The 26,561-nt window shown below is 41.5% G+C and overlaps 1 long non-coding RNA gene across 1 annotated transcript; it reads right to left on the bottom strand.

Annotated features, from left to right (window-relative positions):
• LOC116599550 lies at positions 1 to 26,004 on the bottom strand. Its single transcript, XR_004289409.1, has 3 exons — positions 25,946 to 26,004; positions 6,628 to 6,709; positions 1 to 18 (listed from the first exon to the last, which is right to left on the bottom strand). It is a non-coding gene; the product is annotated as an uncharacterized LOC116599550 (long non-coding RNA).
• Between the last annotated feature and the right edge of the window lie 557 nt (positions 26,005 to 26,561).

The raw sequence follows: 26,561 nt of genomic DNA, 5'->3' as shown, positions 1-26,561 counted from the left end.
TTAGCTGGAAACCTGGATCTGCAAACAGAAAGAGAAAACAACAGAAACAGTAAATACATGGGTAGATATAGGGACTTTTCTTTTTCACTTGAAACACTTTTCTTTAAAAGGTGATTAACTCTTAAAAAGTAAGAATGCATTATAACATACATAAATAAAATGTATGAAAAGAAAAGGTAGAAAGTTGTAAACTCAAACTTTTATAAAAAATATTCTGTAATTTTCTTATATTATAAAAGAAATGATAAAATATCACCTCGAAGCAAATTGTGATAATTTTTTTTAAAGATTTTATTTATTTATTTTACAGAGAGAAATCTCAAGTAGATGGAGAGGCAGGCAGAGAGAGAGAGAGAGAGGGAAGCAGGCTCCCTGCTGAGCAGAGAGCCCGATGCGGGGCTCGATCCCAGGACCCTGAGATCATGACCTGAGCCGAAGGCAGCGGCTTAACCCACTGAGCCACCCAGGCGCCCCGATAATTTTTTGATTAAATTTAAAAATTTTTTAGATTTTTAAAATTTGTTATTGGAAAAGAAAAATAATTCTTTAAATGAATGATCTTAATTTTCATCTATTAAGAAGCTAGGTAGGGGTGCCTGGGTGGCTCAGTTGGTTAAGCAACTGCCTTTGGCTTGGGTCATGATCCTGGGGTTCTGGGATCGAACTCCACATGGGCCCCCTGCTTGGTGGGGAGCCTGCTTCTCCCTCTCCCTCTGCTGCTCTGTGTGTTGTGCCCTCTCGCTCTCTCTGTCAAATAAGTAAATAAAATCTTTTAAAAAAAGAAGCTAGGTAAAGAAAAGCAAATGAAAAGTAGCTTAAGCAAAAGAAAGAAAATAATAAAGATCAAAGAAGAAGTGAATAATAATGAAAACATAAACCAAATAGAGAAAATCATTGAAAGTAAATGTTGATTATTTGAGAAGATCATTGATAAACCTCTAGCCAGAGTAATCAGGAAGCAGAGAAGATGCAAATCATTAATATGAGTATTGAGTTAGGTGGCATAACTATAGACTCTACAGCTATTAAAGATATTAAGAGAATACATAAAAAATCTAAAGACAATGAATATGACAAGTTAAGTGAACAAATTTCCTGAAAATACAAACTTTCACTGCTCACGAAAGGAAAACACACACACACACACACACACACACACACACACACACACACACATCCCATATAGCCAGAATAACCCTATATCTATCGAATAAATTAAATTTTGGTTAACACTTTAGTTAACCTTTCCATAGACATCCAGTTTCCAGTCTGACATGTAATGAGTGTGGAACTTATCATTTGGATCCTCACAATGAGAAAAAGCCACACAAATGGAAAATTAAAAATGTTTCTTGGACCTGTTAGCAAGGGGAAGTCTTAGGGCAAACTGCCACCCCCAAATCTGGAGAGATGGACACACCCAGAGAGATAAAGAAATCAAAATCTGCTTTCCTGGAAAAGAAACCACTGGAGACTTCAACTCTGTAGGAACACTTGCATGGTAATTTGAACGGGTTGCTGAAGACTGTGTGGACTTGAGGAAGAGGGAGAAATTTTGGGGGCCAAAGCATTAGGGCCGCGTTTAAAGTTAGTTATTTGGGAAATGCAAATTAGAACCACAATGGGATACCATGATATAATTATTAGGCTGGTTAAAATGAAAAGATTGTTCATATCAAGTGTCAACAAGTATGTGGATGAATTGGAATCATCATACATGGTTAGCAAGAATGTAAAATTGTATAACCACTTTGGAAAAAGTTTAGAAAATTTTAAAACCTTTCATATTACCCCAGCCCTTCATTCCTAATATTTTTCTACAAAAAATGAAAGCATATGTCTATACAGAATCTTGTACAAGAATGTCCATAGCAGCTTTATTTGTAATAGCTCCAAACTGAAAAAAGTCAAGTGCCCACAGCAGGTGAATTGCCAGATTGTAGAACATTCATACAGTGTTATACTACTCAGAAATCACAAGAAAGCAAGTATTGATTTTTTAAAAATATTTATTTATTTATTTGACAGAAATCACAAGTAGGCAAAGAGGCAGGCAGAGAGAGAGAGAGAGAGAGAGGAAGAAGCAGGCTCCCCACTGAGCAGAGAGCCTCATGTGGGGCTCGACCCCAGAACCATGAGATTATAACCTGAGCCGAAGGCAGAGGCTTTAGCCCACTGAGCCACCCAGGTCCCCTGCAAGTATTGATTTAAAACAATTTTTTAAAAAGACCCAGTTTGATTGAATCTTCTGCAATTATAGCTCAGTGAAAGAAACAAATCAACAAAGAGTACATAATTTACAATTCCATTCATACAAGCATCTAGAAAATGCAAACTTATCTATTGTGGTGGAAAGCAACTTAGTGGTTACATTGGGGAGAGGGGATGGAATGGAGTGTGGCTCAGGAGAAATGGATTGCAAATGGCACCATAAACTCTTTTAGGTGATGAATATGTTAATGATTTTGATTACAATAATAATTTTGTGAGTACATAAATAAATCAAAATTTATCAAATTGTTTACTTTATTCATGTGGCTTTTATTTTTATGCCAGTTGTATTTAATACAATTCTTAAACGATTATTGATCTAGGACTAGTGAAGGTTTTGTAGCTTTTGCTGTAGAAGTGCAGAACTTTATAGAACTGACTTTTCTACAATTCAGAATACTTGGGACTGTCCAGGAAAAAAATAGCCCTAGAAGAACATGTCACAGTAACAAAACAATGATAAACACTCTGTATGTTGTATGGAAGTGCTGAATCACTATATCATGTACCTGAAACTAATATTACATGTATGTTAACTAACTGGAATTTAAATTAAAAAAAGAGTGAATGTATTAAGTAGTAAATTAGATATAATTAAACAGAATTAACAAGACAAAATTGGCACTGAAGCAAGCCATGTAGAGAACAGAACAAAGTGACTGAAAGTATTAAAGAATGACTGAGAGACATGGAAAACATAAGAGATGCGGCACCTGGGTGGCTCAGTCAGTTGAGCAGATAACTCTTGATTTTGGTTCAGGTTATGATTGCAGGGTCCTGGGTTGGAACCCCACATGATGCGCCATACTTAGCAGGGAGTCTGCTTGAGATCCTTTCCCTCTGCCCCCCCCCATTTGCTCATGCATGCACATACGTGCTCTCTTTTTCAAATGAATAAATAAATCTTTTTAAGTAAATGAATAAATACAAGAGAGATAATATGGAAAGAAGTAATGGGTAAGAACTTTACAGAAATCAAGAATTCATTAGATGAATGAAGATAAATAGAAACCTGGAGACATAGTGAACTCACAGTACCTCGAAGAACAAGATATACCTTTTAAAAAGCCACCAGAGGGTGGCTGAGTGGGTTAAAGCCTCTGCCTTCAGCACAGGTCATGATCTCAGGATCCTGGGATCAAGCCCCGCATTGGGCTCTCTGCTCGGCAGGCAGCCTGCTTCCTCCTCTCTCTCTCTCTCTCTCTGCCTGCCTCTCTGCCTACTTGTGATCTGTCTGTCAAATAAATAAATAAAATCTTAAAAAAAAAATAAAAAGCCACCAGAAAAGAAAGATCATCCGGAAGAAGTACCAATTAGATTGACACCCGAGTTCTTCTTCTTCTTTTTTTTTTTTAAATTAACATATAATGTATTATTTGTTTCAGGATACAGGTCTGTGATTCATCAGTTTTATACAATTCACGGTACTCACCATAGCACATACCCTCCCCAACGTCCATCACCCAGCTACCCCATCCCTCTCACCCCCCGTCCCCTCCAGCAGTCCTCAGTTTCTTTCCTGAGATTAAGAGTCTCTTATGGTTTGTCTCCCTCTCTGGTTTCATCTTGTTTCATTTTTCCCTCCTTTCCCCTATGATCCTCTGTTTTGCTTCTCAAATTCCTCCTTTCAGTGAGATCATATGATAATTATCTTTCTCTGACTGACTTATTTCATTTAGCATAATATCCTCTAGTTCCATCCATATCATTGCAAATGGTTTGATTTTCTGATGGCTGCATAGTATTCCTGTGTGTGTGTGTGTGTGTACACATTATGTGTATATATAGGTATATATGTACATATATGTACACACATATGTGTGTATATATGTACAGATATGTGAACACACACATACACACACACACATCACATCTTTATCCATTCATCTTTTGATGAACATCTAAGCTCTTTCCACAGTTTGGCTGTTGTGGACATCGTTGCTTTAAACATTGGGGTACATGTGCCCCTTCAGATCACTACATTTGTATCTTTAGGGTAAATACCCAGTAGTGCGATTACTGGTCATAGGGTAGCTCTATTTTCAACTTTTTGAGGAACCTCCATACTGTTTTTCAGAGTGGCTGCACCAGCTTGCATTCCTACCAGAAGTGTAGGAGGTTCCCCTTTCTCCACATCCTCACTAACATCTGCCATTTCCTGACTGGTTAATTTTAGCTATTCTGGTTAATTTTAGCTATGACTGGTGTGAGGTGGTATCTCATTGGGGTTTTCATTTGTATTTTCCTGATGCCGAGTAATGTGGAGCACTTTTTCATATTTGACACCAGGGTTCTTACCAAAAAGAAAAAATCATCGCATAATGGAACTAGGCAGAATTAGACATATTTAGGGCATAATAGGGGAGTATATTGAAAATGCTGAGCAAAAAATAACTATCAACTGAGGATTCTATATATGTCTGTACTATGTTCAAGAATAATAGTAAAAAAAAAAGAGAGACAAAGCTGAGAGCTTACTAATCACAGATTAATCCCCTCTGGAAAATCCATTAAAATTTATTTCAGGGGGCGCCTGGGTGGCTTAGTGGGCTAAAGCCTCTGCTTTCAGCTCAGGTCATGATCCCAGGGTCCTGGGATCAAGCCCCACATCAGGCTCTCTGCTCAGCAGGGAGCCTGCTTCCCCCTCTCTCTCTGCCTGCCTCTCTGCCTACTTGTGATATCTCTCTCTGCCAAATAAATAAATGAAATCTTTTTTTTTTTAAAAAGAGTTTATTTCAGGATGAAGAGAATTGAATCAAGAAAGGAATGCAAAAGTATCTGAGTAAAGAAATTAGCCAATAGAGAGTTAAAACTAAATTAACACTGACTGTGGAAAACAATCTTTAATACTGATTAATTTGAGAATTAAAAAAAATAAGGTAGAAATAAAATGTAGATGAAAATATCACATGGACTTTGTGGAGCAGCAAAGCAAGACTTCCAATGTCAGAAAAATCTGTTTATTTAGTTTTCCTAATTTAAACCTATAAAAAAAGAAAAAAATATGACTGTTTTAGTGGGTATAATAAGACATTGCATAACAGTCTACGAGCCATTTGTGTGGAAAACAATGACAAACTGGGCATAGAGGGTGATATCCTCAATTTGGTAAGGAGAATGTGTATAAAACCAACAGGAAATATCACTTAAAATGATTAATATTGGGGATGCCTGGGTGGCTCAGTCAGTTAAATGTCTGCCTTCAGCTCAGGTCATGATCCCAGGGTCCTGGGATCAAGTCCCATGTTGGGCTCTCTTGCTCAGCAGGGAGCCTGCTTCTCCCTCTGCCTGCCACTCCCCCTGCTTGTGGGCACTCACACACACTCTCTCTCTCTGACAAACAAATAAATAAAACCTTTAAAATGATGAATTTTATGCTCTCATTAAAGTCAGCAACAAAATAAGAATCCTTTTCCTGACACTGACTCCAGCCATTGAAATAAGATATGAAAATGGTTAAGATTTATAGTTAAAAACAATGAAACAAAATTGTCATTATTTGCAGACTCTAATGCCTACATAGAAATTCCAGGATAATTGGCACATCATTAGAGTGAAGAGAATACAGCAAAGTTTCTTTCTTTAACAAAGATTTATTTAGTTATTTTAAAGAGAGAGAGAGAGTGGTGTGTGCATGGGCTGCTGTGGGGGGATGGGGAAGGGGATGCTCAGAGGAAGAGGGAGAAAGAGTCTCAAGCAGACTCTGAGCTGATTGTGGAGCCTGATTTGGGGCTTGATCTCATGACCCTAAGACCAAGACCTGACTCAGAGTTGGGCGCTTTATCGACTCTCCCACCCAGGTACTACTTCCTTTTTTTTTTTAAATGAGGTGCTCTCTGCACCCAATGTGGGGCTCAAACTCACAGTCCAAAGCTCAAGATTTGCATGCTTTACCAACTGAGACACCCTGTATTATAAAATAATCCTGTATTCTGATAGCCCAGAAAAATTAAAAATAATTTTAAAAGGTTGATGTCTACCATGACAATAAAACTATACTGTACTTCGGAAAAACTTAAAATAGTATACTATTTGATCCAAAAAGAGATGGACAGAATAGAGTAGAGGGCTTGGAACCAGCTCAGATATTTACTGAAACTTGATATAGGGAAGATGGCATCTGGAGAGTGATATCTGCGTGTTTAAATTACATGTGAAGGCAGAGGTTATCCAGGAGGAAGCAAAGTGAAATGGGTCAGTATTTCTAGTATACAGTAACAAGTGAGGGAACTGGCTAAGTAGAAGATGGCAGATGTCCTGCTAGACCTGATTTGGTTCAGAGAAGCACAGAGGGCGGGGCTACACAAAGAACTCCACAGACAAGCTCTGTTTGCAGCGAATAGTCCAATATTTTACCTTTATCTGCAGTGTTAATGTTGATGTCAACCCCGTGCCTCTTCAAGCTGGGAGACGTTTGTCATATTTTTCTTGCATTATTCTGTATGTTTAAAATATAAAAACAAAACAAACTCAACCTTAATGACCATTATTACATTTGAATAGAAAGCCAAATGGAAGTATTGGCAAAATTCCCTCACATTGGCCCCATTGTGGAGCAGCAGTAACTAGTATGTTTGCAAACTAGCATATCCTTTAGTTTAGGGTTGATTGAATCGCACAGGTCTCAGATTATAAATTAGATATGGATATATAGAGGATGCTTGTGTAGGAAGTATCAATGATTTTGGTTGTTCTCTTCTCTATGAAAATGCTCCAGGGGGAGAGTTTTTTGGTTGGGATGAAGAAATATTAGGTGAGTCATAATTAAGACTAAAGAAAATAACTGTATTTGAAGTGAGATTGGATTTATGATATGAATAAGGGGTTGTAGCCAAATGTGTATTTATATACACCTTTTTCATTTGAAGAATAATTGGTGTCTCTACTGTATCTCTTATTCTTGGCTCACTATTGATGATGCTATGATTTGATACACTGCCAGCCGCTGTGCCTGACTTCTTGTCATCTTATGCAATGTCAAATCCAGACATCAAGGAACCTCGAGCTTATGCAATTTGGCAATGCTCTTGAAGAAAAGTAATATGAAATTACAAATGCAAAATTCAAAACCAAACTTTAATATTTTCATCATCTACATATTCTTGGATATTGTGATTCTTTTTGTGATTTTGACTATCAGAGGTTTTAATTTTTATTTAAAATTCAGTAAAAGAATTTACGATACTTTGAAGCTTCTGCCTGCCTACAGATCAACACTGATAATATAGTATTGGGCATATTTTAAAATAAAATCACATTCACATGCTGTAATAGAGCATGAAGAAATACTTTTCAGAAGTGAATGCAGCCAAAAGAATCCAATTACTTCCATCATCTCTAAAGTTAGAATATTCAGTCTTCTGGCATATGAACATCATTTTTTAAATCTCTTTAATATCTTCTGGAATCAGTAGTTTCTAAATCGACATTCCATCTTAAAAGACAAAGCTATCCGGAAAAGAAAGACACTACATACTTCCCGCTATTCCCAATATTATTTCGAGTTTAGATTTTTAATTTTGTGTAAGTAAAAATTAAGAAAAGAACCTTCCTGGATAAGAACCTATGGCTCAAGCTCTCAGTGGTCTGTATAAAAACCTATGATCTTACCTCTTACTAAAACAAGTAGCATTGTTAGTAAAATATTAATATGTAAAATATATGCTTTTATGATTTAAATGTATTGTGAGTCTCATAAAATGTTTACCTACAATTGTTATTGGAAGCATAGATACAAATGCTCATCTAATCATCCAGAGATATTAGGATTTTGAGAAGCAATCTTTATGTTTCTTGGGACGCCTGAGGCAGTAAGAACTACTCGGAGACAGATTGCATTAAAGGTCTGTGGGGCGTCTGTCTTGATGGAAGGGTTGTGCCCAGTAGGGTGTATCATCATGGGTGAAGACTTCTTACCCACTAAGAATCTCTCTTTGGGGAAGATAAAATCCACACAGAGGAAAGGCACTAGGCCATATTAGATGCAGGGGTATTAGGTAGTAGAAGTGAGTACTCACAGAAAGAAAGGTAAATAGGACACAGACAAGGCAGAAACACCAGGGTATGAAATAACAGCTTGTTTCTGAGAAATGACACGTTTACAGGGGGCGGAGCTGCCGTAGGATCATTGGGGTGATTTAGGTGGTCTGAAGGATATTGAATGATGTTCTCTTCCCACCAGCCCTCCTCCATGTCCCCAGTCCCAGAGCATGAGTGCCGGGATGGCTTCCTGTCTGACCTGCTGTTGTGGCTTTGTTAAATTAACCTTTGTTCAGTAGGGCCCCGATGCGTCAGGTGCATTTAACAAAGGACCACAGAGAAAGTAAAAGAGAGACGTTTATTACTCCCAGGTCCTGGAGGAGGTATAGGGTAGGCCTGGCGGGACCACGTGGGGAGGCCGAGGCAGCATGCAGGCCGTGAGCGCCCAGCAGGGTCTGGGGCACCTGCCTTTATTACAGTCCAAGGGTGAAGTGCTTTGGGGCTCCCTGGCTAAGGACAGATCGGTCAATACAAACCAGAAAGTGCTGGGTTTTGGTGAGCTTTGCAGGGGTCTTCTCAAAGGGATGCACGAAGGGGAGGCCCCAGGAGACAGGGAGAATGCTTATCTCAAGGGCCCAAGGGACAGTCAGAGCAGGAGATCACATTTGCTTGTGACTCTGGGCTGTTGTCTAGGGTGTGCTCTGGGGCTGGGGAGCGCGGCTCATGTCCGTTCACCGCCCCTGCAGGCCCCTCGTCCCCACAGAATGGAGGCCAAGCGGCCATGGTATGGGGCTGTGTTGCTGAATTCTCAGCGTTGGATCCACCCCTTAACACTCCAGTATTCTCACTCGTTCAGAGCGACTGCTCCTTGCAGTCAGAACTTATTTAACACAGACGAACTCTCATGAGTAAAGCAGTCCTCTTAAAGTCATCCTTTTGTGATGACACATGCCATATTTATAATCTTCGTCTTCACATTCTTCCCATTTTTTCTTTCCTCATTAATAATAATCAGATTTTGCTTTTATCCAGTAAATCCAGTTGTCTTTCTAGTGAGTTAAGGAAGTGCTAAATTTATCTAAAATTAAAAATTGTACTTTAAACTGAAAGCTGAGGGACCTGAATCCAAAGGAGCTTTTGTGGGCAACAGTGCTGTGAATTTGCTGGTGTTAGAGTAACAGCATGTGTGTGTAAAATGGCCCAGGGCCAAAGAAAGGCAGCCTTAAAGCATCGTGAGATAGTAAGACATTGCCATTTATACCAATTAATGGACATGTTATGTCCAGTTTGATATGGAAGGGATTGTACAGCAAGGCGCAGTTCTCAAAACTGGTCTTTGATCAGGACATGAAAGCTAAAAGCAATTATTAAAAGCTACATACTTCCATCCCTTCCCTTTGTGAACTCAGATTAGAGATAATTTACAGACACATTACAACGTAAACAGCCTACAAAGGGTCCCTTTCCAGAGTAATTTGAGTTTCAGAGGAGAAATACTTTTTTTTCCCCAACATGATTGCCAGAAATACTTTAAGCACAACAAAGCTACCCATTAGACTTTGATGCTATCCACAGATTGGGTTGTTTTGGAAAGAAGTAAAATGTTATCTTCTCACGGAAGTCACAAGTCAACACTTCTCACACATATTCACGGGGTCACCTCCTGGCCTTCTCGTCACAAGAAAGCACATAGGGACACCCCCACCCTGGACCAGAAGAGGATGGGAGCTAGAGGGAGCAGTGCGGGGAAACAACTCGGATAACGTGGACCATTCTGTCAGAGGGGCCTTCTTCATAGGAAACATAAAGAGAGCGATTTCGTCAAGCAAAACTTGTGTTTACCAAAGGCATGGGGGAAAATGTCATAGGTACATAGGAATTTAAGACTCATGTCTTGTTGGGGGAGAAGGGAACTCACATCTCTTGGTTACTTGCTACGATTCGGGCACTTTCTATAGCCTATCACATTTAACGTACGGTTTCTCTGTTTTCCCTATGAAGACAGGTGACAGTTTTGGCTTAGCTGCCCTAATGAAATGTTGCCTTCACAAAGCATCAAAGCCTTTCTGGAAGCCACCAATGATTTTGCTTATAACCATTTACTTATTCATCTCCTCTGCTACACTGTCAGCCGTCGGGCGTGATGGGCTTTCCCTGGGTTGTCTGTGTGTCAGACATGTACATTGTCTGAACAAACAGGAAAACAGTCGGGCTCTCCAGGTGGTGACGTATATTATCAGCCTATGGAACTATCCATACAGTGATCCCTCCTCTAGCAGGATATTTGGGTCTGTCGTTAGAAAAACCCAGATACTCATCACTCCAACAGCCTGTGAGGTGGTCATCATTATCTTTTATAGACGAAGAAGCCCAGGTGCATAAGGGTAAAGTCAGTTTGCCAAGGCGACTCCATCACCAGTCAGTGAGGTGGGATTCAATAGCAGATCTGTCTGGCACCGAAGCCTTCCCACACTCCTCTTCCATACCAGACTCCCAGGAAGGCTTCCATTTTATGCTTTGGCTTCTTGAGGTTTCAACTCATGGAGCTTCTCAAGGAAGCATTTTCCAAATTGGGAATGGGGTCTGGGGGAGCAGGCAGTGAGTGCTGTTTCTTTTGCGTGTCAGGATAAAGGCCACCAACATCTTTGGGACTTTTACTCTTCTCTGGGAACACAAGTCCTCTCTGACTTATTTAGTTAATGGCCTTTGATCCAGATACAAGTTCTTTCTGGGACTCTCTACAGTTCTCATTTGCCAAGACAGAATACTCCAAAAGTTGCCCTCAGCTTCTGACTCCCAGCCCAGTGCTGGCTCCTCTCTGCCTCCACTCTGAGAGGTCCACGAGCTGAGCATTTCTGAGTTTCGTTCTCCTCCACAGCTGACTGCAAGCAGTCCCTTAGGCAGTCTCCTACCCACCACTCTCATCTCGGGAGTGTGAGAAGAAATATGCAGAACTGGGGGGCCTGAGTGGCTCAGTGGGTTAAGCATCCAACTTTTGATTTCAGCTCAGATCATGATCTCAGTGTCTTGAGACTGACCCTTCAATGAGCTTTGCACTCGGTGGGGAGTGTGCTTGGTAGTCTCTCTCTCCTCCTCTACCTCTCCCCCAGCTCGTGTGGTCTCTCTCAAATAAATAAATAAATCTTTAAAAAAATATATGAAGAATTGTTCTATCAGCTCTGACAATTCTAGCTGCTTCTCTCCATTTCCCGGTCATGTAGGAGCTACTTCCCATATTTTGCCACCTCCATGATACCTTTGCTCACTTTTCTGCCTCTGCACTTCTACAGTGCCTTATTGGTAATTCTCTATGGAAAATTCTTTCTGTGGAAGTTACTGGTGTGGGTTTTGCCTCATGACTGAATATTGACTGATATAGGGTTCAGCAGCAGGAGATTATAGAGCTCTTTCTTTTTCATCTAGAGGAAAACCATCACATTTACTCAGAAACTTTGTGAACCTAAGTTTTATTTTTTCAAGTATTCAGGAAAGACTGATGGATGTGTATCAGGGGGTCTACTCTGGGATCAATCAAGTCTGATAAATGGGAAAGGGTCAGGTGGTTAAAACATTTTCAGTGGGACCTGGCCCCAGAGAAGGAGGAATTATGTGAAGGGGATCTACTATGTCATTGTGGTTTGGGGTAATTCAGCAGTCTTAAGGGACTCAGCCTTCTGAATCACAAAAGGAAGAGAACAGTATTCCCTGCAGATTTAATATTAATGCTATTATACCATATTCTATTTTTTAAAATTGATAACATATATAAGAACATAATTTAACTTGCCACTGATAGGAAGAAATAGAGAAAGAGGGGATTGGGGGAAAGGAAGCAGAAAGAGAGAGAGAGGGAATATGAAGAACAGAGTAGTTAAGAATAATTTGGTTTTTATGTTTTGGTTTGCATATTTTCAGGACTTAAAGAGCCATGAATAACTCATGGATTTTCCTCACCAAACAAGTATCTCTGCGAGCTCATACCCAGTCATACCCAATCTAGTCAGTTCGGTGGGGGAAACAGTTGTAGGAAGTCTTGGAATTCATTAGTTCAAAATCATAGAACTTGAGAGCTAGAAGGAATCTTATGATTTAGGTCAATTTGTTCATTTGGCAAATAGAAAAACTGAAATCTAAGGAAGTTAAATAGCTTCCTTAAGGCCATCCTGTTTGCTGGTGGAGATTTGAGACTACATAGAATCTCATCAAAGGAAGCTGAACATTTGATATTTGTTTTGCTTTGTGCTGTATCTATTTCTTTAAAAACATTAATTAACCATCTTTCAAAAAATACATAAAAGCAGAGAGAATAGTATACTGAGCCCTTATGTGCCTGTCATCCACCAGGAATAAAAAAAGCTCATTTTAGCTAATCCATAAATAAACCCTTTATCTATTCTTTCTTGAGCTTTGGTAGTTGATATATTTCAAGGAATTCATCCTTTTCTTCTCTTACTATTCTTTGAATAAATGGAAGATCTGTAGTGATGTCCTGCTCTCATTCCTGATATTGGTAATGTCTGTTTTATTGATCTTTTCAAAATGCGAGTCCTCCAATTTTGTTCTTTTTCACTATTATTTGGTTATCCTGGGTCCCATGAATTTTAGGAAATATAAATTTTAGGATCAGCATTTTTGTTTTACGGAAGCTGCACAACTGATTTCTTTATGTTGGTTTTGTATCCTGCAACTTTACAGAACTTGTTGATTAGTTCTGACAGTTTTTGACAGAGTCTTTAGGATTTTGTAAATATGAGATCATAGCATCTACAAAATAAAGATAGTTTTATTTCTAGCTTTCTGATTTGGATGTCTTATATTTCTTTTTCTTTCCTAATTGCTATAGCTGGGACTCCCAGTACTGTTTCAAACAGGAGTGGTGAGAGTGGGCACTCGTGTTTTGTTTTCTGATGTTAGAGGAAGAGCTCTCTACCCTTCACCATTAAGTATGTTAGCTGTGAGCTTGTCTTATGTGGCCTTTATTTTGTTGGGATATGTTCCTTCTACATCCACTTTGTTGAGAATTTTTATCATGAAAGGATGCTGTATTTTGTCAAATGCTTTTTCTGTACCTGTTGAGATGATCATATGGTTTTTATCTTTCCTTCTATTAATGTGGTGGATCACATTTATTGACTTACGTAAGTTGAAACCTTCTTGTATCCCAGTGATAAATCCTGCTTGATCGTGATGTATGACCCCCTTAATGAGCCGTTGAATTCAGTTTGCTAATATTGTGTTGAAGACTTTTACATCTGTGTTTATCAGAGTCATTGACTTGTAGTTCTCTTTTCCTGTGATGTCCTTTTCTGGCTTTGGTATTCGAGTAGTGATGGCCTCAAAAAATTGGATTTGTGAGTGTTCTCTCCTCTTAAAGTTTTTGGAAAAGTTTGAGAAGGCTTGGTGCTAACTCTTTAAATGTTAGGAACAAAATGTTTTATTTAACAGTGGGGAAAAAAAAACCTTGGGAAGACTGTTTAATTAGAATCAATCTTATAATAGGGCCTATGCTAGTTATTGACCTTGGTTCCTGCAGAGGCAGTATGAACAGGAATGTTGGTCCCAAGGTCCCAAGGAGCCAAAGGGAGATCATACAAAGGGATTTTGTGGGTATCCATTCACTAACCTGACATATCTGTGTAACTGCCTATTCCATATTGCCCAATTTCTCCTTTTTTCTGAATCTGATTTCCATCAACACTTTGTTTCTACCACCGTTTGCAGCTATCGTCCAATTTTCCCTTCCATATGCACTTTCCACCCTGTCCTCGTCCCAGAATGCTGACCCATACCAATAGGCTTCCTAGTCCTTAAGTTTCAAGCTGAACTTTGCTGATGGAGAATTGCAGGTGTTGGGGGTTGAGTGGGGTGGTGAGGTTAGAGTATTTATTTCCCTGGTTCCCTCTCTTCAGGGTCACCTTGGGCTTGTTGCTTCCTCCTCAAATGATGAAAGGCCACAGTACCTTCCACAGGGTCTTCTCCACAGAATTCTGTCTCCAGGTTCTAGTTACATCTCCGTCTCCTCACCATCATCATTCTGTGTGATTTCCCTGATGCCTGCTCAAACCTTTGTATATAGCCCCTTTGTTAAACTCTCCACAGATTCTCCCATTTCAGTGCACCAGCTGTTTCCTGCTGGGACCCTGACTGATATAATCACCATGCTCACCATCTTGCTGTCTTCCTCACTCTATTATCCATTCTTTATTTGAAGGAAACAAAGGATGAATGCCTTTTCTTTGCAACAGCATATGTTTTAGTTAGATTTTTTTGTTGTTGTTGGCCTGCTTTCTTGTTTCTAAGTTTCAAGTAGCTGAGACATACTCATGCTGCCTTAAGTAATATATGAGTTTATTATGAGGACATCAATAAGATAGTAATTTCTATCACAAAGTTAGCCTTAAAAAGAAGAGCTGATTTTGCACAAAGCTAGATCTCAAGGGAACTGGAAGGCAGTCTAATTTTTTAAAGTCATAATCCTGACTGAGCACCAGGGAATTCTATACATATTTTTCTAGGTTCTCTCTTGACCTTAACTTCTCCTTGGGACATCTAGAGATCATACTCGCAGGCTTTAGAACCAATAAATTCAAAGCCATATGCTTAGTGGCTAGGTGTTCTGGATCATACCATCTGGTAGCCCTGGCTTGAATCTTTAGTGATTTTAGTAACTGGCTGTGTGCCTTTGGGCAAAGTACTTCATATTTTCTTAGACTTAGTTAGGCCACTTGTAAAATGGGAATCATGACCAATTTTACTTGATTCTTGGGAGAAGTTCAACTTGAAAAAGATGGGCAGGGTAAAGAAGAAGTGCTCAACAAAGAAAAGTAAAGTCCTGCTACTGTTATTTTCATTAGAAGCAAAATCCTTATGGCAATGACTTGGAAGAAAATAAATCACTGAACCCCCCTTGAGCTAACAGCCCAAGACAATAGACAAGCCTCTGGTGCTTACATGCTATGATCAAGGACTGTGTACAAAGCTGCTGAAATGGGCAGAACCAGGGTCAAGATCAACTGTTGTTAGGACACCTTGGGAGACTGGTTGCAGCAGCCGCTAAATAGTGAATACTGGTAAACTTTGTGTCTCAGTGGCTAGATGGGGCTTCTTTGCTCCTCCGTGGAGCTGGGTTGGAGTAGCGTCTCAGCTCTAGGGAGCGGGTGTTCTCATTTGTCTCTCACGGCAGGAATTCTGTCCTTTCTTCCCCTCCTCACCCTGATCCTTCCCCTCCCCTCCCCTCCCTTCCCCTCCCCTTCCCTCTCCTACCCTCCCTTCCCCCGGACCCTGTCCCTTCCCCACCACTCTCCTCTCTTCCTCTCCCTTCCCCCACCTTCCCTTTCCTCCCCTCCCCTGCTCTCCTGTCTTCTCCTAACCTCATCCTATCCCTTTAGGGTGATAACAGCTTCTCACTTTGTCTCTGCTATATTCTGGGTGTTGTCGTTTAGCTTTAAGGTCTTCAATTTTCTATGTCTTCTGTTTGGACTCTCAGAGAAGTATATGATCAGTACAGGTGGTCAGCACCCTCCTTACTGGGCAGAGCTTCCTTGTTAACTCATCCCATGGGCCAAGGGATTCCTGTGGACTGACTGCCTTCGGGTCTGGAGTCCATTCCTTATTAAGTCAGCTCTTTTTTTTTTAATTTTTTAAAATGATTTTATTTATTATTTGAGAGAGAGAGAGAGAGAGCATGAGAGGAGAGAGATCAGTGGGAAAAGCAGACTCCCTGCCGAGCAGGGAGTCTGATGTGGGACTCGATCCCAGGACTCCAGGATCATGATCTGAGCCGAAGGCAGTTGCTTAACCAACTAAGCCATCCAGGCGCCCCAAATCAGCTCTTTCATAATTGGAGGTGCAATGTGGCTGTGACATGATGTGAAAGGAGCTAAGAAGGAAATCCTAGGCAGGAGTCCCTTAGAAGGAGCTTTGCACGTAATAGGTGTTTCAGAGATTTGGCCAACCTAGTAAAGAATATAAATTGTACCACCCAAGTGAATTTTATGGCATGTAAATCATACCCAAATAAAACTCTTTATTGGGAGTGGAGCAGAAAAGACAAATGAAACTGAATAAAGTGTGTGTGATGACCATTGGGGCATCCTTAACACCAAATATGTATTAACATCTACCAGGGGCATCCTTAACACCAAATATGTATTAACATCTACCACAGGTTAAATACCATATTAGCTGTTGAATATAATATTTAAATAGATATATCCCATGCCCTTGTTGAAATAATACTTGCATATTATACTGGGATATTAAACCTATATTTCCTTTCTTGGTAGAAATGCAATGCAGATGGCATTGTAGCCTAGATTTTCTCTGGGCATGTGATAAAAAGCTGTATTTCTATGTCTTGTCCATTAAGTACAACAATATTTATGGAGTGACACAGAGTGTGTCAAGGAAAATGATGTTTCAGATCAGGCAAACTTTCCTTCTATGCTATCACTTCAAATATTGAGTAGAATTATAATTTTGGTAACTCAATAGCTAACTGACAATATAAAACCAACTCTACATACTTTTTCATTTCCTGGAGATGTCAAAAAATAGTTCTTGCCCTCATGACAATGAAAATAATTTTAAAGCTGCTGTCATAGGTATGTAATATATTATTTTCACGGTCTTGAAGCAATCTGTTTAAACTGCCGTTTCCAAGTCTCACTCTTTCTTTCCTTCTTCCCTCCCTCTCTCCTCCCTCCTGCCCTCTCTTCCTTCTTTCCTTCAGATCCGAGTAGGAAATGGGTGAGAGAATATATAAGAAATGGCATTTTGTTTTCCTAAAGGACCATTTCCAGCTCCTCTGTCCAGCAAAGATAGTCCATATCTCTTCTTCTTCATACGGGTGTACGTGTTGATACTTCACCGTATTTACACGTTGCTTAACATTTCTTCACTTAACTGTTAAGGAACAGCGTTAGTACTTTCTTTGTGTCAGGGTGTGGTTTTACTACTGGATGTAAAAACACAAACGATGGTCCTTTTACAAGAAGAAATTCCTGTCCGTTGAGTGAGGACCAGTGTCCTGAAGGTGGGCTTCCCTTGCAATTTTGTCAGTACTTATGTGGCACGGTGTCTCAGTACAGGGAAATAAAAATTTAAGTCACAAAATCATTCAGGAGCTCTACCATCCCACAGTCAAAGAGTGTCCACTCTCCTAGGAAGTGTGTGTCACCCGCCATGAGCTTGGGCCGCACGAGACTTGGCTGGTAGCTCATTGGTCTACTTTAGATACGGAATCTCAGGGATGCCAAGTGCCAGACATAAACTTCGGTAGTTATGTCAAATTCCCCTCCAAAACTGCTGTAGTAACTTGTGTTCCTCCCTAGGATGTACAAAACTGCCCTTCTCATAAACTTGCCAATCCGGCATACTATCAATTTAGTGTGATATTTTAAGCTAAGCTCAGTGTGTAGACCTGATGGAGGCTGAGTTGTAGTTGAGATGAGAACCTTGCTGGGGAGGGCCGCAGCCCTGTCTAGTTGGCTTCCCCTCTCCCTTCCCTGTGGGTCCTTGGTGGCATCTCTCAGGAATCTCAGAACTCCATTAACCATGGTTTGAAAATCATGGTTTACTAGTCTGCCTTCATGGCTATAATTGGTCGGTTTCTCATCAGTAATAGCAATACATGTTTTCTGGCATTGAAGCAAAGGTATTTTAGCTTTCAGATTAACAGTGTGTTTCTTTTGTTGGTAATCTCTGATTTAAAGTGGTATTTAAATATTATTTCCAGTTCTCTAGACACAGAGTAAAAAGTCATTATATGCTTGTGCATTGTTTTAAAAAATCACTAACCAGGATCTTGGTAGGATACCAATATAAAAAGGGTTATTATCATCAGTGCTCAAGAGCCGCCCTCATTATAAGTTAGGCCATGTATGTCACATTAACTCTTTTAGGTCACAAGAGAAACATTTAGCAAACTCCAAGGGTAACATCTCTAAATTTAATACATTAGTGTATTCCACTGTGGCCTGGAAGGCTTTCCAAAGGACTGAACTAATGTCTTCAGAAATATTCAAGCTTAGGTTGAAAGGCCTATAAATACAGGACAGTCCAGAGAATGCACAGGGCTCTAACTACACTGTTTAGTTTGGCCAAGGGTGGAATGTGGAAAGATATGTCAGTGACAGTGAATCTTTTGGATCATGCCCCCCACTTACCTTTTCCATGAAAGCACACCCTGAAGTTGCATGAAGTCAGCATTGGCTATAAGCATGGTCTGAGGCACTGTGGTGTATTTCCTGGGTATGAATTCTCCTAAAAGGGGGTGGGATTCCAGTTCCTCCACCCTTGGAAGAAATGTGGAGGAGAGAGCCATGGTCCCATGCCAATTCAGGAACTCAATGAAGTGACATAGAGCCATGGTCCCATGCCAATTCAGGAACTCAATGAAGTGACATAGAGCCATGGTCCCATGCCAATTCAGGAACTCAATGAAGTGACATAGAGCCATGGTCCCATGCCAATTCAGGAACTCAAGAAAATGACATAGAGCAGTCGGCTAGCCTTACTTTCTGACATAAATGATTGTGTCAATGACTACACTAGAGGTAGCCCCTAGTGACCCCCACTTCCAGGCGTTTATACCACTGTGCCATTCCCACTCAGTGACTGTGGGCTAGACTGAGGGGCTTACTCATAGGGAACAGAGGATGGCAGATTGTGAGGTGTTGTTTGTGAGATATGTTTGTAAAAATACTGCACTTCTACCTTGGGTTCTCTCTCACTCACTTAGATGGTTTGTGTTGGAGTGAGGCCCTCCTGGTGAGAAACCAAGCCTTCTCAACAACTAGATGAATGGGATTGGAAGTGGACCCCTCAGTCCTCCTTCCATCAAGCCTTCAGATGAGACCACAGCCCCAGTTTACTCTTTGAATGCAACCCCGTGAGAGACCCTGGGACAGAGGCTCCCAACTAAGCCCCGCCTGGAATCCCGGCTCAAAGAAATTGCTCTGTTGTTGTTATTTTTAGCTGTTAAATTTTGGGGCTAATTATACAACCAGTAGATAAACAAATAGACTGTTTGAAAAATACAGGTGTTTTCTACAACATTCTGAAGAAGGTAAAGGTAAAGAAAGGTCTATGCTGGGTGGTCTTCTGTTAGTAAAACTTCAGGGGCCTTATCTTTGATGATAACTCACCCAACAGAGAAGCAGTTCACTTGGCTAATACGATGGCTAGCCCACATTCCAGCATAGCCGTCGTCACTGTTCTTCTTACACACCTTGGGTGAGACTGACCTGATGAATACTTGACTGACATTACTTGAGGTCTTGTTGAAGACTATGGTCCCAGGTCCCAGGAGGTCACCTAGAGACTACAACTTCCTCTCGTTTAGAGTTTAGAGTTCAGTAACCCCATGCTAGGGACGTCCTATACACTAGTGTGTTTAATCTTCGCAGGAGCTCCATGAAATAAGTATGATCACCATTATGTTAAGATGTAAAGATAAATTCAGAGATGTTAAAGGAACTATGGAGAGTTGTAGAGTTCAGGTGTGCCTGGCTCCAAAGCCAGTGCCCTTTCCACTTTGCTATTTTCTCCTCACGTGCTGGGTGGAAGGCTGAGGTGCGCAGCATGAGCATGGCAGAGGTTATCCGGGGTAGAGAGGACTTTGAAGAGGTGAGCACACGTGAGCTAACGTTTTGGTGCGGGGACCCAGGAGGCCTTCTGGGGAGGGGAGCATGCGCTTCCAGAGAGACAGGATGAAGACTGGAATTCCTCAGTGCAGCTGAGAACGAAAGGAAATCAACCTAATCCCATTTGCTTGTGTGATCTGACACAGCTCGGCCAGTTCTAAGACAAAATGAACTGCCAGCTACACCCCATTTGGCCTCTGACTGTTCCTAATTTATTGTTCCTGAAGACCGGCCCTGAAGTAGGAGGTTGTTACAAATCTTCAAAAAATGCATCATCTTTACCACAAATCCTTCATTTACATCAAATGCCCTTCCATGCAGGCTTCGGCCCGTTCTGTTTCGTTGCGTGTTGTGAGCCAAAATTATCAGTGACAGTTTTCATAATTATTTTCCTTTTTTTTTTTCCCTAAGCAGTTGCAATCTTTATGAAATTGAATTTAAATAATTACATCTTTCTGGGACTTCTTTTTTAAAAAAGCATCGTGTGTAAGGCTAAATTTGTGATGCTTCATTTAACATTGCTGAAGGAAAGAACAGATACTAAAATATTTTGAGCCAGAGCTTTACATAGACAAAGAGAAACTTCAAATACTGATTACTAATTACATTCCTATTTTGCACCACAAAAAAATCAAGAGGAGCTGAAGATACATTTGACAAGACTCAAACTATGACATTAAATCCCTTATGGAATTTTAAAAATTTGAAGCTGATTTTTTCTTTTCTTTTCTTTCTTTCTTTCCTTTTTTTTTTTGGGGGGGGGTATTAAGAGCCCCAGAAGGTGAATCCTAATCTGAGTGGCCCCCTCAGAAGTCCTGGGAAAATAGGGTGATCTATTAAGAGCTTTGTTAAATGAGGATGTAGGGCAGGCGACATGGCTGAAGGAGGTCCTCTAAAACACTGAGGCTGAGGTTTTAAAACAAAGTGGTGGTGGGCGGTGGGAAGAGTCAGTGCTGTTAGCAACCAGTAAAGTCAAGTCGGCTGAGTTGTCCTTCCCAAGCTCCCTCTTGGCGTCTTGGACTTGAATGTGATTGGCTGTTGTGTCCTTTAAATGGTAATGACTTCAGCCTAGCCCAAAGTGCTCTACAATTGAAGGGCCTGCCTACCCTTCTGGAAGCTTAGTGAGTCACCTCTTCCTCTTTGTCTGTGATCTGGTCCAAGTGGTTGAGCTGGAGAGGATGGATTTAGCATGTCCAGTCTTGATGGGAATTGTGGGACAGGACCTCTGGTTGTCTGAGTCGATGTCATGGATATTTCACGAACTTCAAGACAGCCTTCAGGTTCTCTTTCTTGGTGTCACCAAGCCAAGCCAACAGATGCTTGTGCTGTCCTTCCATCCAGACCCTTCACCCACCGCTGTTGATGGCCCGTCTTGGTGTTTAGTTTACCCCGTCTCTCAGGGGCATCACTCCTATCTCCACAGGAGGAGGGAGGGCGTTCTTTTACACTAGCACTTGACAGGAAAAAACCTGAAAGTGTAATTGCTTATTTCTTAGGGTCAAGTTAAAATATGGAGCTGTGTCTGTATCTGTGAGATACATCTGTGAGAACATCCCGTATCTGGAAGGCACAGCTACTAAGAAAAGGCTCTCATATATCGGAGCACAGGGTGCACAGACAGCAGAACCCAGAAAGCAAAACAGCTTCCGGGGGGAGTGAGTCACTGGGCCGCACCTCTTTACCCCTCCCCCTCTTCCCTTACACCCTCCTCCATACTCCCCGTGGTAGGTGGATGCGGCCTGTGGTCCCTTGTGGAGGCTGGGGGTGAAGACAGGAGGCGCAGAAGCAGCTAGCGTTTGTCAAACATGCCAGGAGCTGTGCGAGCTCTGTATCCTTCCCACTTAATCCTCGCAAAACCCCACCGCCTAGACAAACACAGACCTCATTCGGGAAGACTAGAAATGGAGAGGGAAAGTCGAAATGATTCCTTAGTTACTGCTTGAGCCTGGTTTGGACTTGGGTTCATCCAACTCATGCTGTCATCTCAAAAATTTGTGAAGGGATGTTTCTGACCCCTGGAAATGTCTGGGCATCCTGGAATTTTAGGAATGACGGTCTCATAGGCTACCTTTTTTTGTGTGTGTGTTTGTGTGTGTGTGTGTTTGAATGCACGTGTGTCTAATAGGTTGGATAAATGAATGGAAGCCCAGGGGATTGTGGGAGGCTGAGTTATTTAACAAGATTGATCATGGCAGATATGGGGCTAAATCTTTACTGATTTGTTATCTCTTCTGGCTGAGCTGTAGAAAATAAAATTGATTCTCATTAACTTAGTTATCATGACTTAAAGGGTAATTGGCACTATATTTAACTGTGGTTCTGATTTCTGCTTTGACAAAAGTCCTGCTCTAAGTTAGAAATGTTTTCTTGAGGACTGATTGCATGGTATTATTTTTCAGTCAAGTGCGGTCAAGGGGCAATAATTAGAATTGAGGAGAATGATGGTTTGAGGCAGATCATATAGATTAGCTGGCTGAATTATATTGGAAGGCCAAGGCAAAAGGCAAATTGGAAGTCTTGCCACTGTTGTTTATGCGTAGAAAGAACAAGAAGCAATAGCAGGAAGGGAAGAGAGGAGGAGATCAGGAAACAACTTCTACAAACACATTCTGATACTCGCCATTTTTGACCTCTTATTTTCTAACTGATCTTTAAGCTTCTCTTTTTAAAAAAAAAATTTTTTTTTTTTTTTTTGACAGAGATCACAAGTAGGCAGAGAGGCAGGCGGGGGGTGGGGTGGGGAAGCAGGCTTCGATCGATTCGGGGCTCGATCCCAGGACCCCCTGATCATGACCTGAGCTGAAGGCAGAGGCTTCACCCACTGAGCCACCCAGGCACTCCAGCTTTTCATTATCAATAGTCATTCATGTAGTTTTTAAACTCTATTTTTAATAGGGGGTATACATTTCTGAGGTTATTAGGGTTCTCCTGTTTATACTTGTGACTGTGGAAAAAAATTTAATCTCTCCCTTTCTTTCTCAAAAGTATCCCTGCTTGGGGGCACCTGGGTGGCTCAGTCAGTTAAGGATCTGTCTTTGGCTCAGGTCATGATCCCAGGGTCCTGGCATCAAGTCCCGCATCAGCGGGGAGTCTGCTTCTCCCTCTCCCTCTGCTGCTCCCCTTGCTTGTGTGCTCTCTCCCTCTGTGTCAAAGAAGTAAATAAATAAAATCATAAAAAAAACCCCTACTATCTCCAGGTATATGAGAGTGCCTGTTTTCCTGCACCTTCCTAAATACTGGTTATCATTAAATATTTTTATTTTAAGTTTTGCCTGTTCGGTAAGTAGGAAATGGTATCTCACTGTCTTTGAAAAATGACTTTTTTTTTTTTTTTTTGAACCATGAATAGGATTGAGATTTTTCCTTATGTCTATGAGTCTTTAATATTTTTATGTTTTCTTTTTAACTATGTTTCTGCTGGGTCATTCTTTTCAATGTTGATTTATAGGAGTTCTTTGTGAAATAATTTGTAATTAAGGAAAGTATGCCTGATGGGGCACCTGGGGGACTCAGAGGGCTAAGCGTCTGCCTTCAGCTCAGGTTATATTCTTGTGTCCTGGGATCGAGCCCCGTGTCAGGCCTCTGCTCAGCAGGGAGCCTGCCTCTCCCTCTCCCTCAGCCTCTCCTCTATGATCATTCTCTCTCTCTCTCAAATGAATAAATAATTTTTTTTTAAAGGAAAGTATGTCTGGAGATACGGTAACAAATATGTTTTCCTAGCTTGCTGTTTTGCAACCCAGAGTTTTGATTTCCAAGCAGTCATATTTATCACGTTGGTCTTTATGGTGCCCAGATTTAAACCATGATTAAAAGAACTTTTCCACTTCCAGATTATAAATAAGTTATAAATAAACTCAACTATATTTTAATCTGGAACTGTTATTTTGAATAGTTTCAAGCAAGGAGATGATATGGTTTGATTTGTATTTTAAGAGCTCATGCTCGGTTTTGTGTGACGTGTGGACCTGCAGAGAGCAGGGGTGGATGTGGAGAGAGACACTCGCTGTGTGGCACGTGGGTGGAAGGCGGTGGCGACGGCTGGCTTAACGTGGTACCCAGGGAGCTCTAGGTCAGTGTACGGTGGCAAGATATCTTGGAGATTGTGTTGCTAGGACTTGCTAATGTCCTGGATGTGGGGGCCACAGGACAGGGAAGAATCAGGACTGACTCCTAGGTGTTTTGTCTTCCGTTGGCGGATGTCATGTTACTCACTGGAACGAAGACAGCTGGTGTTGGCAGCAGGGGTGCTCTGTGAGAGAAAATCTGGTTCTAGTTTAGACATGTAACTTGTGACATCTCTGGGAGACATCAGGTTGTAGCTGTTCACTGGTAGGTGGGTAACGGAGTGTATCAGGCAGGAGCTCAGACACAAGGTGTCACTTGGGTGGTGTTTTAGTCACTGAGATCAAGCAGGGAAGAATCAGAGTCAGAAACTCTGGCTTAGGTGGGGTTAAAAGAGAAAGAGCCAACAAAAGAGTGTGGGAAAGAACAGTTAGAAAGAAGAGAAAGTCCCAGATAGAATGTTATTGCTGAATCTAAGAGAGCGGATTGTATGAAGGAGGCAGGGAGGAGTCAAGCCCACAAGGTGCTAGTGAGAGGAGGAGTGTGTGAGGACTGGATTTGGCCCATGAGCCTTGCTGGTGATCTTCATGGAAACTCCCAGTGGGATTTGGGGCAGAAGCTAGGGTGGATGGATTAAACTGGATGGTGAACACATGTTGATTACATTATTCCATGTTGTCCAACACTCGGCATGTCCTCACGGTACCCTGTCAGCTTCATTTACAGGAATAATCTCCTTCTGATCACTGCCATGTCTTGTCTTTATGAGGTCCCTGGTTCCCTCTTGTCTTCTCATTCCCACACCCAGATTCTCATAAGCACCTGCGTATCTCCTATTACATTCTCTCCTGTCTCCTCAGCTCCTGAAATCCCTCCACTGTGCCCTCTCAAAATCACAGTCCATTAATGGCCAACGTTTGAACATCTTAATCATTTCTCTGAACACCCCTCTCTCCTTCCTGCTGTCACTGAAATCTGGCCCTCCCCAGAGGGTCCTGATTTCCCTACAGGGACCCTCCCTGGTGCTGGTGTTCACCCCCATGACCCCCGCAGGCTTGGAGATGGATGGGGAGCCCCGTGTGTCCTCCACTGCTGTGTTCAAACAACAGTCTCTCTTCCCCTTCTAAAAATGTCTGTCTCTGACTCTCACGGTCATGTTACCCAGCACCACTCATCGTTCCTCTTATCTTCCTTCCCTGAAGCCTTTTCCTTACTTCTCCCTCCACCCAACCATTCTAGCTCCTGCCAAATTGGAACGCTTTCATGTGGCTCATCAGAACTGTTGGTTTTTTCCATATTTTAAAAATACCTGCACGCTCATCCCTTGGGGTTGTCTTCTCCAAGGGTCTGGCCCTGTACTGAAGCAGCACATGTCTCTGGCACGTAACCTGGATCTCTTAACAGCGGTCCCTGCAACCCCTCCGTCATCTCCCTTTCCACCTCATTGCTTCCTACCCCAATTTCAGTTCGCTCCACTAGGGTCTCCAATCTACTGCTGGACTTTTACCTCCTTTTCATTGATCTTCATCCCCGTGATGTCCTCCCCACCGCCATTCCCCAGCTGACATCTTATGCTTAGTTATTATAGTCACTCCTTGTACGGTCTTGAACTCCCTCAGCCCTTTTGTTAAACTCACATCCTTGAACCCCAAGCATTCTCTTAGTACGGCTTGACACTCTGTTTTCAGTCATTTTCACACCTTTTAGACAATTATTTCAGACCTTTTCTCTCCTTAAACATCCAATGTCACCTTCCCCAAACTACTCTCAGCTTACGAAATTTTCCATTTCACTGAAAAATGAAAGTGCTCAGACAGGATTTTACATGGGTTACCATTCCCACGTCTCTCAGCTCAACCTTTGTCTACATTCTCTGCTCTCTCCCTCGTACCTATTCATAGTCAGACTGAAGATCAGTCTTGCTGTTTGCTAACTGCTCTCTTCCCTCACCCTCTCGCCTACTCAGCGGTGTCGCTCCAACAACTCACCTTCTCTCCTACGTGAGCAGCTGTGTCTCTGCATGGGGACGTTCTCAGCAGCATGCACACGTGTTGTTATTTCTCCTTTCACAGAAACATAGAAAAGGAAATGACACAAAACTCCCTTCCAGACTTATTTACTTACATCCCCTTTTCAGGAGCGCTTCACGACAACTGTTTGCACTCACGATTTCCACTGTTTTCGGTTATTCTCTTTGTCTCCTAAACCAATTTCAAGTATGCTTTCACCTTCGCTAGTTCACCTAAACTACTCTCGTCAGTGTTACCAGTGACCTTCCTGTGGCTGATTTCAGTAGTCCATTCTCCGTTCTCGTCCTGGCTGAATTTTTATCAGCACTTGGAATTGCTCACTCTGTTCTGCTTTGTGTATTTTCTTCCTCTGGACTCCGGTACGGTGCGCTATCTTGGTTTTCTTCCTACTTCATGAGTCGCTTCTTTATAGACTTTGGGGATCGTCCTTTTCTCCTTCACCTCCTGAAGTTGAGCTATTCCATGCCTCTGTCCTTTGTTCTCTTTATTTTCCTGTATGTATGGACTCCTTTGGTGATCGCTTGATGACAATGATTTCCAACTGCATTTCTCCAGTCTAGACCTCCCAAGCTCC

The sequence above is a fragment of the Mustela erminea genome, chromosome 9 (assembly GCF_009829155.1).
Source record: "Mustela erminea isolate mMusErm1 chromosome 9, mMusErm1.Pri, whole genome shotgun sequence".
NCBI classification, from domain to species: domain Eukaryota; kingdom Metazoa; phylum Chordata; class Mammalia; order Carnivora; family Mustelidae; genus Mustela; species Mustela erminea.
This window is presented reverse-complemented; position numbering and strand designations above follow the sequence as displayed.